The sequence below is a fragment of the Vidua chalybeata genome, chromosome 1 (assembly GCF_026979565.1).
Source record: "Vidua chalybeata isolate OUT-0048 chromosome 1, bVidCha1 merged haplotype, whole genome shotgun sequence".
NCBI classification, from domain to species: Eukaryota; Metazoa; Chordata; class Aves; order Passeriformes; family Viduidae; genus Vidua; species Vidua chalybeata.
The window spans coordinates 56,149,375-56,165,999 of record NC_071530.1 but is presented as its reverse complement, the minus strand read 5'-3'; positions in this window follow the sequence as shown (position 1 = coordinate 56,165,999).

Sequence of the window (16,625 nt, the reverse complement as noted above, 5' to 3'; positions counted from 1 at the left end):
CAAAAGATGCTACTGCCTCCTAAGCCCCAATTAGCACCATAATAGCAAGATAACAAACCAAATAAAAACGCTGCAGCATTTTTGTTTTTATTTAGACAGTAATTGCAATGTACTTTTGCTGGAGATTAGGATTTTTCCTTTTTTTTCTTTCTTTCAGGGAATTTTGTCCCATTTGTTGCTAAGAGACAGTAATGACGAATACTTAAAGAGACAAAAGAAATGGCCAAGGTGGAGACAGGAGTGCAGTTGGATGCACTCTCATAGCCTAGGGGCATTGTCTTGGGAAGAGAGAGATACTGGGAGATTTTGGCTGGGGTGTGAGGGGTTGGGCTTGGCTCAGAATTTGCCACCACTGTAGGGTTCCATCTCCTGCCGTCTTCTCCTACCATGAGAGATACTCTGCTCATAAGACTGGGACTGGGACCAGGACCATTGGACTGGGACCTTATTAACACCCTATCTCTTTGGAAAGGACCATCACTATCTGCTCAGATGCCTCAGGAAACCAAAGCCTCTGAGCCTCCTTCTGAGGGAGCCTTTGAGATATGGGGGTTAGAAATTAATTTAGGTTAGAATATAATTTAAGATTTAGAATAGCTGTTTTGGACAATGTATATTGCATAATATTTGCTGTGCTCTGTGCTTACAAGGCAGGATTTTTGCCTGTGGAGACAGGACAAAGAATGCAAGGATGTTTTGATAAATAAGCCATAGCAGAGGAGAAGGAATGCTGGACTAGCAAGGCTTGCAGAGCTACTGAGATAAGAAGAGCTCCTTGACCCTTAAACCTGACAAAGACCAGCCTAGAGGCTTGGACTAAGACTGAGAGACCAAGGGACATGCAAGGAGAGATGAGGTTAAAAGTTCAGTGGTTGAAAGTCCAGTCTGACTTTATCCCCATGACCACCAGGCAGCCCCTGAATGACTAGTAGCCAGTACTGTGCAGGTGCAAAAGCACTCTGGGCAGGCACAGAAGGACTTAAGCTCATTATAATACAAGGTGAGGCTAGTCGAGGTTAAGAAATTAATATGCATTAGGTGCATTGTGTAACTTTATATATATGTAAGACTTTAGAAAATAAATAGAAGGCTAGTCTCTGACCAGCGCTGAATAAATACATTTGTGTCTTTCCACAAATCACCTCTCCCAGCTGTGTTTGGGAACCTGGCTGCCACTGCCCAGCCCTGCCACTTCTCTGCCACTGCTCTGTTTTTCACTAACCCTGTACCTCCTGCCTGCCAGGACACCCCATCTCCTCCTACAGCTGAGGAGTTTCTGCTACATTTTATTTGCTTCCCCGGGTCTGCCCACCTCTGCTGCTCCAAGGTTCCTGCTATAACCCATTTTACCATCTGGAGGGACACCAGGATTGGCTGCCCCTGTGAGTTTGTAAAGGAAGGCCCTTTTCTATCTCTTCTGCCCACACACTGACCATTACCCATGTGCAGAGAGGCAGCTGGGCTTGTGCCACAGCACCCCCTGCAGCCACAAGGGAATCATCACACCTGCCCTGCCCAGCCGGGAGCCAACAGCGCCCCTGCTGGCTGTGACCATAACTACGTCAAAGGTTATCAGAGACTGAAATATTATTGTTTATGAGTTAAACATTTTCATGAAGGACTTTTAAAACTGTATTACAAAAGCTGCAAACAATACCACCACACCCTGAATAGGCCTTCCGAGTAAGGCCCATTTGGTGATGAAGATAAGATAAAATAACAACTCAGGACTGAGGACATTCACAAAGCACAAGCTTAGCACCTTCGGGGAGGAGGCCACAGCCCCAGGGCTATCAGCTGCCAGGCTTTGAACAGACCCTTGCACCAAAGGGTGGGGGAAGAACAACTTTAGGTGTGTGCGCCCTAGGTTACAATATAAAGGTGTATTCTATCTCCATCATCAAGAGCTGTTGAAACCAGGAGGGGCATTATTTTTTCCTTATCTCCTGTTAATGGACTCATCAATGCCTTGCCACAGAACTCAAGAGATCATTTCCTCCGGGAGCCATTTCTGTTTAATGGGCAATCAAGTATCCACCACATTATCATAGAATGCTATCAGCCCATTGTGAGATGCTCTGCCCAGGGGGGAGGAGCTAAGCATCCCCACTGGATATAATCTAGGTTTTGGGGCGGAACAAGCAGCCCTTACCTGCTGGTTTCTAGAGGACAAGAGCTACCAGATCTTTTCTATGGGATCACCACTTCAACAAGACCATTTAATCTGGATTGTTACCACCACCCTAACTAGCAGGGTGTCAGGTTATATTCTGACTCTGTCAGTGGTTCTTCTTTTGTATTATAGCATGTGTTTTGGGTTTGTTTTTTTTTTTTTTTTTCGGGGGGGGGTTGTTTTTTTTTGTTTGTCTGTTTTTTGGGTTTTTTTCCCTTTTCTTAGTAAATTGTATTTCTGACTTGGAGACTTGGAGTCTCTCACTGGTTTTGCTTTCAAACTAGAAGAGCGTGTTGGAAAGGCCTCTGGTCAAAGGCAGTGAACACCTATCCTCCAATGTGCAGAGGAGCTCAGCTATGGGGCCCTTCACCTGGGGAAGCTTATCCACAGCAGAAGGTTGTGTCATGGCCCACCATAGCTTCCCCATGGGGTCCCCAGATCCTGCACCAGAGCACTGCAGCATGATGCAACAGACCCTCAGTGTTGCAAGGGACAATATAAAACTGGGCATTCCAAACTAGCCCAAAGTGTATATTAATCCACTGAATCCTATACTCTTCAATGTGTGACAGTGTATGGCGCGGTGTGGTATGGCACGGTGAGGTATGGCCACAGCGGGGCCATACCCTCACCATCAAGAAGACCAGATGGAGATGTGAAAAACAAGGTTCAGTCTCCTGGTAAAATTTAAAAGTTTAATGAAGGTCAATAGGAGACAAAGACAATAAAGCAAAGCTATTTGGCTGAGTGCTTCTTGGCACTCAGCCAAGAGCACACCTGCTATTTTGGAAACACCCTTTATATACCATTTCAATTGCATCAGCCTGTTGCATATTCATAAAAAATTATGCATATTTAAACTTTTCCCCAAACTAGTTTACATGTTCCAAGAACTGTTTAGCATGGCCCCTCCTCAGGTCTGCCATTGTATAGCATGTGCATTTCTTGGTTGTGGTTTTAGTCCATTCTTGTCATCGCCTCCAGTTTTTGGGCTTTGGTCCATACTGTCTTCAGACGGTGAGTGCTGATAGTTGGCATATCAGTAGCAGGGGTCCTCATCATATGTTCATTGGATATTATTCCAACCAAGCAGGCATTTTAACACAAGCATACTTATATCAGCTATTTCACTACTATATGTAACAGAAATAAAAACTATACAGTAAAGTTACTTTAACATTATACATATAGCATCCATTTTACTATTTGCAAAAAGCCAATAACATAATATATATCTATAGAGATATATTAATATATATCTATAGAGGGGAGCAATGAGATGTTGGGACCCTTGGATGGGTGATATGCTTCTACCTAACCCCTGTTGCTCTCCTCCTGTCCCCCTGGTCCCTATGCACACGTTTTCTCTATCTCTTTCTTCCTTTTCTCTTTCTTTCTCTTTGCCTCTTTAACTATTAAATCAAATATATCAATTTTTTGGCACCAACATCTAACCTCATTTAGCTTTAATCTCGTTTTTGGGTATACTTTGAACCTTCCAAGTTTTTTCTGATTTATACACAGAGATTTAGTTTTCTTTGCTTTTCTGAGTTTTAACCAGACCACAGCAAAGGGGAAAGTGCTTGTCAGCTAAGAGGAGGCTGTTATTTAGGTTTCTGTTTTTGTTAGTTGTTGCTGCCATTGTTGTTGTTTGCCTTGTTATTACATATTAAGAAAGAACTGTTATCCCTTTTCCCATATATTTGCCTGAAAGCCCCTTAATTTCAAAGTTATAATATTTTGGAGGGAAGAGGGTCATATTTTTCATTCTAAGGGAGGTTCCTGCCTTCCTTGGCCAACAACTTTTTTACAAACCAAGACAACTCTCTTACCTTTCCCTCCTCCGCAAAGCTATTAAGCACACACAGGGCTTTGATTCTTTGGAAAACTAGGCATTTAGTACTTATTTTATAACAACAATTTGTTTGGATTTCCATCTATATAGCCCCCCAAAATGACACATTATACAGTAATATCTATATTGATATAATACAAAGATTCTGTGATGTTTATAAAGCCTTTTAAACTGTATTAGCAAAACTGTTTTGCAAAATTACATTTTCCAACTCATCAGTCCTTATTAAGCTATACTATTCGAAATGCCGTGACACTATTTTGCTGCATTAATTGTTTTAAATTATCTTGACAATAGCAATGTAAGGAATGCTGCTACCCATATATTGTTATCCAAAGTAAAAGCTGACAAATACTTAGATCTCTTGAAATTATAGATTTTAAATATCAGAGATACAAAGTTTTTAAGTCATTAAATACCATAGGCCATCATGAAAGGAGGATCCAGGTTCTGAAATCCTTGTCCAGAATCATTTAAATGTGAATATTAAAGAATGAAAATCCACTATGAAATGACAGGGTTATTTATATAGAGTGGCATAAACTCACTTTATGGTATTATGCTTTTAAACATCAAGCAGTATGAACAAATACCTGAAATTACTACCTAATATAATGACTCAATCAAGTACCTTCAAAATAATAATTGTATGAAGAATGAAGTAAGTTTCACAGACTCAGATATAATCAAAATCACTGTAGTCAGAGAAATTTATCCAAATCAAGGAACATTATTGTAAACACAGGTATGTTTAATACAAAAGAAAAGTAGAGCAAAAATTTTCAACAACCAAAAAATAAGCTGAAAAAACATTTTGAAAAATCAAGTATGCCACTCACTTTGCTTTTTCTGAGAACACAAATTTTCACCAATTTCACACCAATTTCACACCAATTTTCAAATTTCAGACAAAAATCCATTGTATGCCCTATGGCTTCTCTATTTTGCCTCACTTTGAGAGACAATTTTTCAGAAAACATATTTCCAAGAAACATATGGCAACTGTACATTGACAGCAATAAATGAAAGAGTGGAAAACACAACAATATATATATATATATCACACTTCAAAAACATAGCTATATCACTCTACAACAGCAGAAATCTTTTTTTTCAAGAACCTGGTCAGAGTTCTTCCCCTTCATATATTAATGCTAGATAGTTCTCAAGACATTACAACAATAGGAAAATATGTAAATCATGCTTGCCTTGATGAAGCACATCATCTGTCCTAAAGTGCAATTTTTCATCATTAAATCACTTTCAAATGAAACAATACCAATCTTCAAAGACATCATCATATAATGACCTGTTGATTTTTTCACTAGTTACAGAATTTCTGCAAAAGTAAATAATCTTTTGGGGAGGCTAATGAGGTGTAAGAAATCAAAGGCCAATCCAGTCAATATTATTTATGGATCTCTTTTTACGCTCTTTTTCAGTATGAAGATATACAGCATTACAAAATCGTTTGGTATCAATTTCTGTCACCAAACCCACACCACAGATTTAATCTTAAAGAGATATCCTCTCAAAGATAAATGAAGTAAACTTATATCAATCAGACCTGAAGGTTGTTTTCACCAATGCCTCAGGGCTGTCCACTGGCAGTAGTTCATCTGCTAAAATTTCTTCAGGAGGTCTAGGGTCATTGATAATGGTCAGCTTTGGCCTTTCCTTGAAGTTGCTGGTCAGCCCACTGATAATGGTGTTCCACAAGCAGTTTTGTGATTTAGAGCCTGAAAAAACAGAGTGAGAAGGAAAATAAATTCATAAGCTTAATGCCCAGCAGGTCAGAATTCTGAAAAACAAAGGCGCTCTGTTATCATTTTAGCTTTGCATGACCACAGTTTGGGAATAACCCTGAAAGCCTAAAAAAAATTCAAAGTGGAAATAAGCACAAATATTAGGGTCATTCCAAATGCAAAACTGTAATGCTTCCCATAAAAATATTTTATTACAGAACATGAAGCTATCACACCTGCCCTAGGTTGAAAGATATGGTTTGGGGGTGTTTATTCTATTTTCCATCTGTTAGAGGTGGGGCAGTTATCTTCTGTTAATTGGGCAGTTTACTTTATCTCTTCCACCCCAATCCTCCCCCTGGGGACCTATCTTTTGTTAATGGGCATTAATATCCTTTTTAATGTTCTATCTTATCTTTTTTAACATTATCAGAGCTTTTAAAAGCACGCAAAAACGAGTCCAGGTTACCTTAGCTTTATCTATGACCCCAATAAAAATGAAAAAAGGGGAAAATGTGAGAAAGACACAAGCCTGACAATGAAGAAAATTTCTGGGAAGCATGGAAGAAAGTAGATTACACACTATCTGAAAAGAGGAAAGGTGTCTTATTTCTTCAAAGCCTGCAAACCTTGAGAAAACTAACAAACTGTCAGGCTAACAGATTTATTACAGGCCTGCAACCGGGTTGCATGTGAGGGACTGAACAAAGATTCTCACAATAAGTGTATAAGTACTCTCTTAACTTTGCAATAAACAGATTCATTTTGCTCTCAGCTTGTAAATCTCACATTTATATGCCAACAGGATTACATAACAGAACATCAGCAAACTCAATCTGTGTTTTACCTGTAATACACCACTTGCTTACATTGATGATGTTCTCCACCACAAAAGCTTTAAGGCTGGGAAAGACCATCAAGTCCAACCATTAACCAAGCAAGTACTTAGTCCCTGAGTACCACATCTACATGTTTTTTGATCACTTCCTAAGATGATGATTCTAGCATTTCCCTGGGCAACCTGTTCCAGTGCCTGACCATCTTTTCAGTAAGGACATTTTTTCCTACTATCTAATGTAAATAATCCCTGGCACAACTTAAGGCCTTTTTCTCTCATCTGGTCACTGGTAAAAAGAGACCAATCCCAATCTCTGTACGGCCTTCTTTCCGGTAACTGTAGAGAGTAGTAAAGCCTGTTCTTAGCCTCCATTTCTTCAGACTAAATAACACCAACTCCCTCAGCTGCTACTCATAAGAGTTGTGCTTCAGATCCTTCACCAGCTTCACTGCCCTTCTTTGGCCATGTTCTAGAACTTCAATGACTTTAAAGTTATATATTAAGTTATATTAATATTAATGAAGTTATACATTTATATATGACTACTCAAATATAGAGTAAAGCTCTTCCATCTAGAATACAGCCATGCCGAGCAAAGGTGTGATGAGAACAGCAAAATAATGATCAGGACAGAAATACAGGGGATATTACACTTGCATTATGAGAAATATTCCTGATATAATTGAGATAACCTCTGCCTGGGAATTGTCCAGACCCAATGCTGTATAAGGGAAAGGATTCAGAAACAAAGAGCATTTCTGCATTTGCTCACTGTGAAAATCTTAGAAGATTTTACTTGATGCAGTTTTTACTGTGGAAATTCTGCATATTTATCCTACATATATGTAAGTAAGAATTTTTCTCCAGATGGTCTGAAATCTTCTCAGCACTTTGTTTATTCAAGTTTATTAGTAGTAATAAGCTTTTCAGTGAAACCAGGTATAGGAATAAAGCTGGGGAAAGAAGATTAATTTCTGAGAAAAAAGTCACAACCCACACCAAAGATGATTTCTAGTATTTTCATGGATTTCCTGTACCACTTCCCTTTAGATATGCTTACTCTCCAGCCACACTCTGTGGAGACCCTGAAAGGCATTCCCTGAGTTAGAGAGACACAAGAAGCTTTCCTCAAAAGCTCTCCTGACCTCATTGGCTCCTTCCCTTGTGGCTATGTCCCTCAGCCAGTCCCCCCCTATTCCCCCATTGGCCCTCATCTTTGTACTGCCCCTATGCCATTGTTCAGGCCCTACCTCTTGAGACACAGAAACCTGGACTCTCCCCATGAGTGTGTGCTTGGACCCTGAGCATCTTACTGCACAGCTGAATTAAACATCTGTGGATATTATACAAAGGCCCGTTTTGCTTCCTTACCCCAGACTTTATTAGCAGCTATTCCAGCTGCAACAACACTCTACCCTTGTAGACTGAAGTCTAGACTGATTTTCATCTGATTAGATGAGACTGTCAGCATTAAAACTACGGATATTTACTTTATTCTCCTAAATGAGTAACACCTTCCAACTTCCATCGGAACATTTTCCAATTTTTTTTTTTTTAATACCATGCACATTTTAAAGTTAGTTTTCATTCCAACCTGGAAGCAAACAAATCTCAGTGAATGGTATAGCAAAGTGCAAGTAGTTTGCAAGTAATAGCTGTTCTTTCAGAAAGACTGCCTTTAAAGGCAGGAGACATCATCCTGTAATCAATCCACTATAGGAAAATACTCACATGCTCTCTGTACTTTCTTGTCCAAGTAGACAACAAAATACTAGGCCTAGACAAATTTCTTCCATTTCAAAAGTTTTATGTTGTATTGTAGCTGCCTGGAAAGTTCAAAAGCTTCAAACTGCAATTATTAAAATCTTCATGAGTTCTTTGACTAACATAGATCACTCATATTCAAGTTCACTATATGCCCACCTTATAGGCAGGTTCCTTTTTTTAGTGATTGCCTTATTAAACTATTTCCTACAGTTTACCACCATTTTCTACAGAAGGTCTCCATTCCACCAGTATGCCACCTCAGTCAATTTAGCTTTCCAATATCCTTTGCCTAACTCCTAATACAATGCAAAAAAAACCCCATTCATCAACACTCACAGGCAATAACAAACCTTGAAGTGTCCTGGCTGATTTTCTACACATACTTTTTGCAGTCATTGGGAGGGGGCATGGCTAGGACATGAAGGTTATTCTATACCACCTCACATCATTGCCAGGGGTGGGGGAAAGGGACTTTCTTCTGGGGAGAAGGAGTTCCTTCTAATGGAGCAAGTGTAGCAGCTGGAGCAGTGGGATAATGCTGGTTCTTAGCTGGAGGGACTGGTTTGGATGGTACCACTCCTAAGCTGAAGGGAGTGGTCAGGGTGACATGATGTGGCTGTGGTCAGGTCACAAGCTCCACGGTGAGCATTTTTGCATGTGAATCACTCTTTCTTTTGTACTCTTTTATTATTAAAATTGTTGTTGTTACTGTTCATTTTCTTGTCATTTGATATAGGGAACCTATAACTGAATTTACGCAATTATAATTTGCTGTGTAATCAAGTGCGTTAACAACAGATAATCCTTTGCTATGCAACAACAGGTTTTCCACTATAGTTTAAGACTGATAAAGTAGGAACTAGTGCTCTAAAAACCAGTAAAAGCTGGATCTTTAGTGTGCACTGTGGCCAGAAGCCTTGAAGGAGGAACAGACATCAAGAGAGCCTGCGCAAGGACTAGGTTCATCCAGAGGGTATTGTGAGGTTGACTACTTACTTCATCCAGTGACCCCTGCCCAAGACCACCAGAACAAAGCAGAAGATAGGGCGCAGGCGCAGAACAAGGAAAACCTGATTAACGTACGAAGCGAGAGTAGGCGGGTATAGGTCATGAATATGTATAGTTGATGTTGAAACTTTCATGAATACATATGATCTTAAGTGTATATAAACAGAGCGTCTGTTCTGGGGCACACATTTTTTGGTGGAAGGATTCCCCCATGTGCCCAGCGCTGAATAAACCTACCTACATCAAAAACCCACTGGTTGTGGAGTTTCAATTTCCCCATGTCAGTTTGGCAAGCCAGGCAGGAGAGGTCTCTGCTAGGATGCAGGACTGGCCTCCTGTTTCTACAGGACTGGTCAACCTGCAAGGTTTGCAAAGCCTGCAGTTATGGCAAACAGATATCACTAAATACCCTTCCTTTGATAAATTAAAAATATATTAACATTTCAGTGGACACGATCTGTGGTGCAGTTTTTGCTTCTGTTCATGCAGGTGAAACAGGTAATCCTGCCTATCAACATTTTTTACAAGCTTTTGCTTCATTGGGTGTGCCCCAAGAAGCAAAAACCAACAATATATATCTCATATATATCTCAAAAATTAGCCACATTTTTAAAGGATTGGAATGTTCATCACATCTTTGGTATTCCTCATTCTCCCAGAAGTGAAGTAATTGTTGAGAGGACACTTCAAACATTAAAATGCATTCTTGATAAACAGAAGGGGGAGTAGACGTCATACCACAGATGAGGTTGAGCAAAGCTTTATATGTTTTTCATTTTTTAAACAGCTCTGTTGCAGAACCCGATCCACCAATTTTTAGGCATTTTTCAAATAACACACAGGTGAAATGGACAGAAAATCCCTTTGTTTTAATCAGAAACCCTGAGACAGGACAAATTGAAGGTCCTTTCCGATTAATAATATGGGGAAAAGGGTATGTTTGTGCCTCTACAGGTACAGGAATTAAGTGGGTCCCAGTGGAAAATGTCAAACCATATTGCACCCAAGAATGTGTTGACAAGTTCAAGACCATAGAAGCAAGTATGCAGATGTGAGCTGAACAGAGGGATCACAGGTCAAGCCTGACATTCCTTGTTCATCGGTGGAACCTGCAAAATCTGTTTTTATGCTATTTATAAATATGTCAATTGTTGGTTTGGCAGACCTCTTTTTTCAAAAGCATGGTTTTTGTTTTGTTATGTTATAGATTCCCTCTATTGGATTTTCAAAGGTGAAATTTTTATTAAAGGTCAAAAGCAAAGGTTTTAAATTTATATAGATGAGAAGATCTTTTGTCAAAAATTAGCTCATGAAAAGGATGAAGCAAAATCAAATTATATGCTGGTGTTAGTTGGTTTTAATTGTTTCTTGTAGTGCAGATTTGCCTGTGGAACAACCAAAAACAAATGTTTGGGTGACCTTAGCCAAGGCAGCAGGCTCAGATACCATATGTTTGTCTAACTCAGAACCAGAAAAGCCTTTCTCAACCTGTCTACTTTGTGTGCCAGTAAAGGATTTGCCCTTGGTGAAAAAGCAATTCAATAGTAAGCCTGGTGAAATTGACAAAGGGAGCAATCCTGTATTGGATTGGAACATTTGGGCCAAAGAACTTCCCAAAGCAGTATCTGAACCTCAAGAATTAGAAATCCTTGGTTCTTTAACAATGGATTTCTGCCTTACATTTACAGCTAATGATTGGTGAGAAGGTGATCCTCAAAAGTACAATGTTACTCCCCATTATTTTGCCTACAGAAATTCAAGTTTTTGGTGTAATTATTCAGACAGTTGCAATGTGCCTTCCAAGGTTGACCAATATCCGTGACAATTACCAAAAGGATATTGGTTCATTTGTGGAGAATGGGCTTGGTAGGGCATTCTACCATGCCTTGAAGCTGGCCCATGAGGCATTGGAATGCTCACTGTGATAGCACCTACTGCTAAATCAGTCATTAAGAAGAAACATAGGGGAACAAGATCTGCTCATCACTATGATGAGAATTGTAAGAGTGATTTCATGCCTTGGAATGCTGCAAAAAGGGTTTCAGCAGGTTTGTTTTTACCCCAACTGGCTTCAGCAATGGCATTGAAACATTTAGATCGGGTTGGAAGTTGGCTGAGTAAACAAACTAATGCCACATCCACTGCAATCAGTGATATGCTGACAGTTGTTAACAGTGTTAGGCATGCTACAAAATAGAGCAGCAATTGATTTTCTTTTACTGGCACATGGACATGGTTGTGAGGAATTTGAAGGTTTGTATTGTATGAACCTGTCTGATCATTCTGAATCCATCCACAAAAGCATACAAAAGCCGAAAGATTTAACAGCTCAAATGAAAGAAGACGGTGGGTCATGGTTAGATGATTTGTTCAAAGGATGGAGCTTTGCACCTTGGCTAAGGGAACTTTGTAAAACAGGTTTATATGTGTTGGGTGTTTAAGTGGTGATTCTAGTAGTAGTACCTTGCATACTTTGGTGTGTGAGACAAATGATGGACAAAACTATCAAAGAAGTTTTTATCATACAAGAGAAAGAGAGGTAGGAAATAGATTTGCAGAGAGTTCTCAAAATCTTACAGGAATAGTGGATGAAGGTATAAACATGGAGGAAGGTTTTGAATTAAGACCTTGGAACGTGCGAGACCTTTTCAAACAATGAATTGTAATTGCTATCAGATATGACTTACGCCCTTTGAGTTGACTGGATTTTCACAGCATTAAAATTGCTGTGTTGTAATATAGCAATGCTTAATGAGAGCAAAAAAGATGATTTGAGCAAGTAATAAGCAGATAGATTATGGTAAAGCTGTGAAATGCAAGGTAGTTAATAAATGATATGGTATGAAGGCTTCTTCTTAGATGTACCAAGAGGGGGAATTGTGGGAATCCTTAAAATCAGGGGGTTTTGGGAAAGCTGCAAAAGGCAGGCCTCAGAAACAGCAGAACTGCAATTAGAGCTGAGCGGTAGCCATAAGATTTGTCAGCAGAAACGTTGTATGAGAAGCAGAAAGTAAGGACAAATAGAACAATGGCCTGTGTATTAACGCTTGGCTAAAAAAACTCCTTAAGCTATAGAAAAGTATATCTAGCAAGATATTAGGAAGTTCTAAGCTTAATAATGGAGCTCTGTGCATTGTATTTTAAGGCTTACAAGCAGGTATTGTGTTTGATATAAGCAAGCATTATTTTAACCAAAGGTAGGTGTGCTTACAGAGGTTGGATAAATCTACTGTCAATATGCTTTTCCATTGTGTGATTGGTCAAAAAACTTTTAAAGTGTGTTGCAACATTGAGTTCTTCAGCTGCTGCCAAGGATGTGAGCTGCTGGCATCTTCCCATTGTCATAACCATGTAATGAGATTAATGCTGGAAAATAAACAGCTCGAGACACGTTCCACAGCAATCCCATCCCGTTAGTGATCTTGTACATAAACCCCTGGCTGACAATAGGAACCTATAACTAAATTTATGCAACTACAATTTGCTGTGTAATCAAGTGCGTTAACAACAGATAATCCTTTGCTATGCAACAACAGGATTTCCACTATAGTTTAAGACTGATAAAGTAGGAACTAGTGCTCTAAAAACCAGTAAAAGCTGGATCTTTAGTTTGCACTGTGGCCAGAAGCCTTGAAGGAGGAACAGACATCAAGAGAGCCTGCGCAAGGACTAGGTTCATCCAGAGGGTATTGTGAGGTTGACTACTTACTTCATCCAGTGACCCCTGCCCAAGACCACCAGAACAAAGCAGAAGATAGGGCACAAGTGCAGAAGGAGGAATATCTGATTAACATAAGAAGCGAGAGTAGGCGGGTATAGGTCATGAATATGTAGAGGTGATGTTGAATCTTTCATGAATACATATGATGCTAAGTGTATATAAACAGACCATCTGCTCTGTTCCAGGGCAAACATTTTTGGTGGAAGTATTCCCCCATGTGCCCAGCGCTGAATAAACCTACCTACATCAAAAACCCACTGGTTGTGGAGTCTCAATTTTGTGCGTGTCACATTGCTGTTTCCAGTAAATTGTTCTTATCTCAACCCATGAACTTTGCCTTTTGGGCCTCCAATTCCCATCTCCAGCCACCAGAGGAAGGGAGGGAGGGAGGGAAAGGGGGAGCAAGTGAGGGGCACATGATTTTGAGAATCTCAGTGGGGGCACTAAATTGGGGCCTGTCATTCCTTAACAATGACAAAAATAAACCCAGTCACGCATTTCTCCTGAGGATAAATATACATCTGGAAGACCAGGTCTAGGTCATATTTCTGTGCAGTGAATCTAAGCCACATAGATGGAAATAATAAACAATGAGATTTTTAGAACAAGAATCTTCCCATGTATACTACTGTGGTGGGTTGAAATAGCTTGGGTTTTAGTTAAGGAAAAAAACCCACCAGGCATCAAAGTAATTATTGATGCACTTTGGACCTGATTAGCCTAAGAGATTTGATAATCAGGTTGCCTTGGCAAGAACAAACAGAGCTTTCAAGATTGCAAGAAGATTGAATCAAGAAAGAAGATTACATGAAGACTTCTGCAAGCAAGAGATGTTGCAGAATGTCTAAGTTTGTTTATGTGATGATTAACCCAATCATTGTAGTAAAAAATTACTAGCCTTCCTAGAATAGTATATAAGCATATGTAGTCCACAATAAATTAGGATTCTGATCACCTTTCAGTCTCCCACCTCTCTCCATCGCCGATAATAGGTGCTTCATGTGAGGAGAAGGAACAGCCTATCTGGCTGCAATCGGTGAGCCCCCTGGAACTGAAACTGCTGGTGCGAGAACCAGGAGCAGGCCCAAAACAATCCCTCCATGGAGAAAGGAGGTGAGTCAGGGGGAACTTAGGACAAAGTATCTCTAAAGAAGAAGAGGCATTTTTGAACTAATGCCTGCTTTGCTTGTGAAACATGGCAAAGTTTTGCCAAACCTGGACTCTGGCAACTGCTGTTTGGGATAACAAGGGGGTGAAGCTCTATGATTTAGCTACTACGGGATTTGAGCCAGCAATGTGTATGCTCCCATCCTGGAGAATAATTTTTGAGACATTAAAAAAACAAGAACAGTCTCAGTCTGTATCCTCTGCAGATGCCACCAGCCCCCTACCTCACTCTGTCTCTCCTCCATCTGACTCTCCTTGTCCACTTGAAACTGGCACCTCTGATACTGAAGAGCGGCCGCAGCCATCAATGTCGCCCCTGCCCATACAAAGGAGGGGAAGACATCCTTTCTCATGGTCATTAGCAGTTTACATTGCTGACCTCAGCTGTAGCAGTGAGGAGGAGGGGGAGCTTTTTGATCCAGGACCGATAGACTCAGATTATGAGACTAATCTATTCCCTCCTGACCCTCATGATAACTGGATGCAATTAAAGAAAAAGGCCCTTAAGGAGAGGGACCCCTGAATGTGCTTCAGGTGAAAGAAACCTGGGCATTTGAAAAAGGACTGTCTCTAAAAGGGGGAGGCCAGATCCAAAACTCCCAGTATTTGCCCTCAGTGCCGTAAGGGAAGGCATTATGCTAATCTATGTTGGTCCAAGTATGATTTTGAAGAGTGTCTGATATTGGGAAACCGGAGCCAAAGCGTGGAGCGGCACCACTCAAAGACACAAATGCCCCAGCTGATCCCTCAGAGTGGACCACCTCAAGCCTCAGCCCAGCCTCTGCCCCAAGCAGCCTTCGTGGACCGTCACTGACCTGTGTGCAGCCACCCCAGGGAGTGCAGGATTGGACATATCAACCAATAACACAGTAACAGTATCTGATTGTTGCATCCTGGGGTTTGGGTTTAGATTAGGGGTTTTTAATTTATGTTAGATAGCCAAGTTCTGTAATCCCGCGCACCCCCTGTGTTTTCCCTTCCCCACAGTGGTTCGCTCTCACTGCGTGCTATTGGAGCGTACCCCAGTCACTCCTGCAGACACTCCCCGTCCTGACCAGAGAGCTCCCCGCCAGTTACCCCGACCCCGCATCCCCACTAGCCCAGGGACCCAGGGACAGCCCCAGCCCCGTCTTGGGTGGTCGCTGTGGCCAACGTCACCACCACAGCAGCCGCCTCTATTGGACAGGAGGCTGTGGGTCCTCTCGTCCCGCCCCCCCATAAAATCCTATACCGCCAGAGCCCAGGCGCCATTTTCTCCATGTGAGTGCTGGAAGCGGTCACGCATTTCCACCGAACTGTGCTGTGCGATCAATAAACCGCTCCTGCCAAGCACGGAGTAAATGGACAAATTCCTTACTTCTTTGCCGGATCCCTACCGCACGGTTACAGCGGCTGGCCAGCCCACGTGCCCGGGACATGGAGGACGTGTCCGGGAACCTGTGGCAGAAACCCCAGCAGCATGTGAAAGCTATGCCACAGCCGGGCTCCCAAGAGCTGCATGCAGCCGGGGAAAACAAAACCAACGCCGCATCTAACCAGTTTTTTGTCTCCCTACAGGAATCTATGGACGCTTGAAACCCAGTTATCACACTTTGCTTATAGGTAGATCACCTACCTCAACAACAGGGTTGTTTGTGCTGCTGGGAGTCATTGACTCTGAGTCATTTATTTCTGACTGGGGAAATAAAAATCATTGCTTGGAACCCCTAGCCAGCCTGTGGAGTCCCGGTCAGGAGCCATATAGCCCAACTCATACTTTTCCCAGCAGCACCCCTATCTGCACCCCCAACAGCTGAACAGAGGGGTGACAGATATGGTTCTACATGGAGATCGCCCAGATTTTTTGGATACAACGTATTAAGACTCAGCATCACAAATACCAATGCAACGTGACTCTGAAAGACAAGGACATAATTTTAACAGGACTCATTGATACAGGTGCAGATGTGATTGTTATCTCAAAAAGCCAATGGCCCAGTGATTGGCCATTAAAGACTGTGCCCCAGGTGCTTTCAAGCATTGGAAGGAGCAGCAGCTATCAAAAGCCAACACTTGATACAAATCAAAAGCCCTGAGGGACACCTCACCTTAGTCAAACTGTTTGTGTTACCAGTTATCATATACTTTTTAACAAAGTAATTTTATTGTGAATCTTTCACTACAACTGTTTAGTATTATATAATTAATTTTTTTATTGTTTTAGCCTTTAATGTTTATATCCCGTTACTTTTATGAAGCCAAACTTAAATCTATCATACAACCAATCTTTAAAAGCCATAACAGTTTAAATCCTACAGTAAATTCATGTTACTATCTCAATACAGTTTATGTGCATAATTACCTTGATGTTT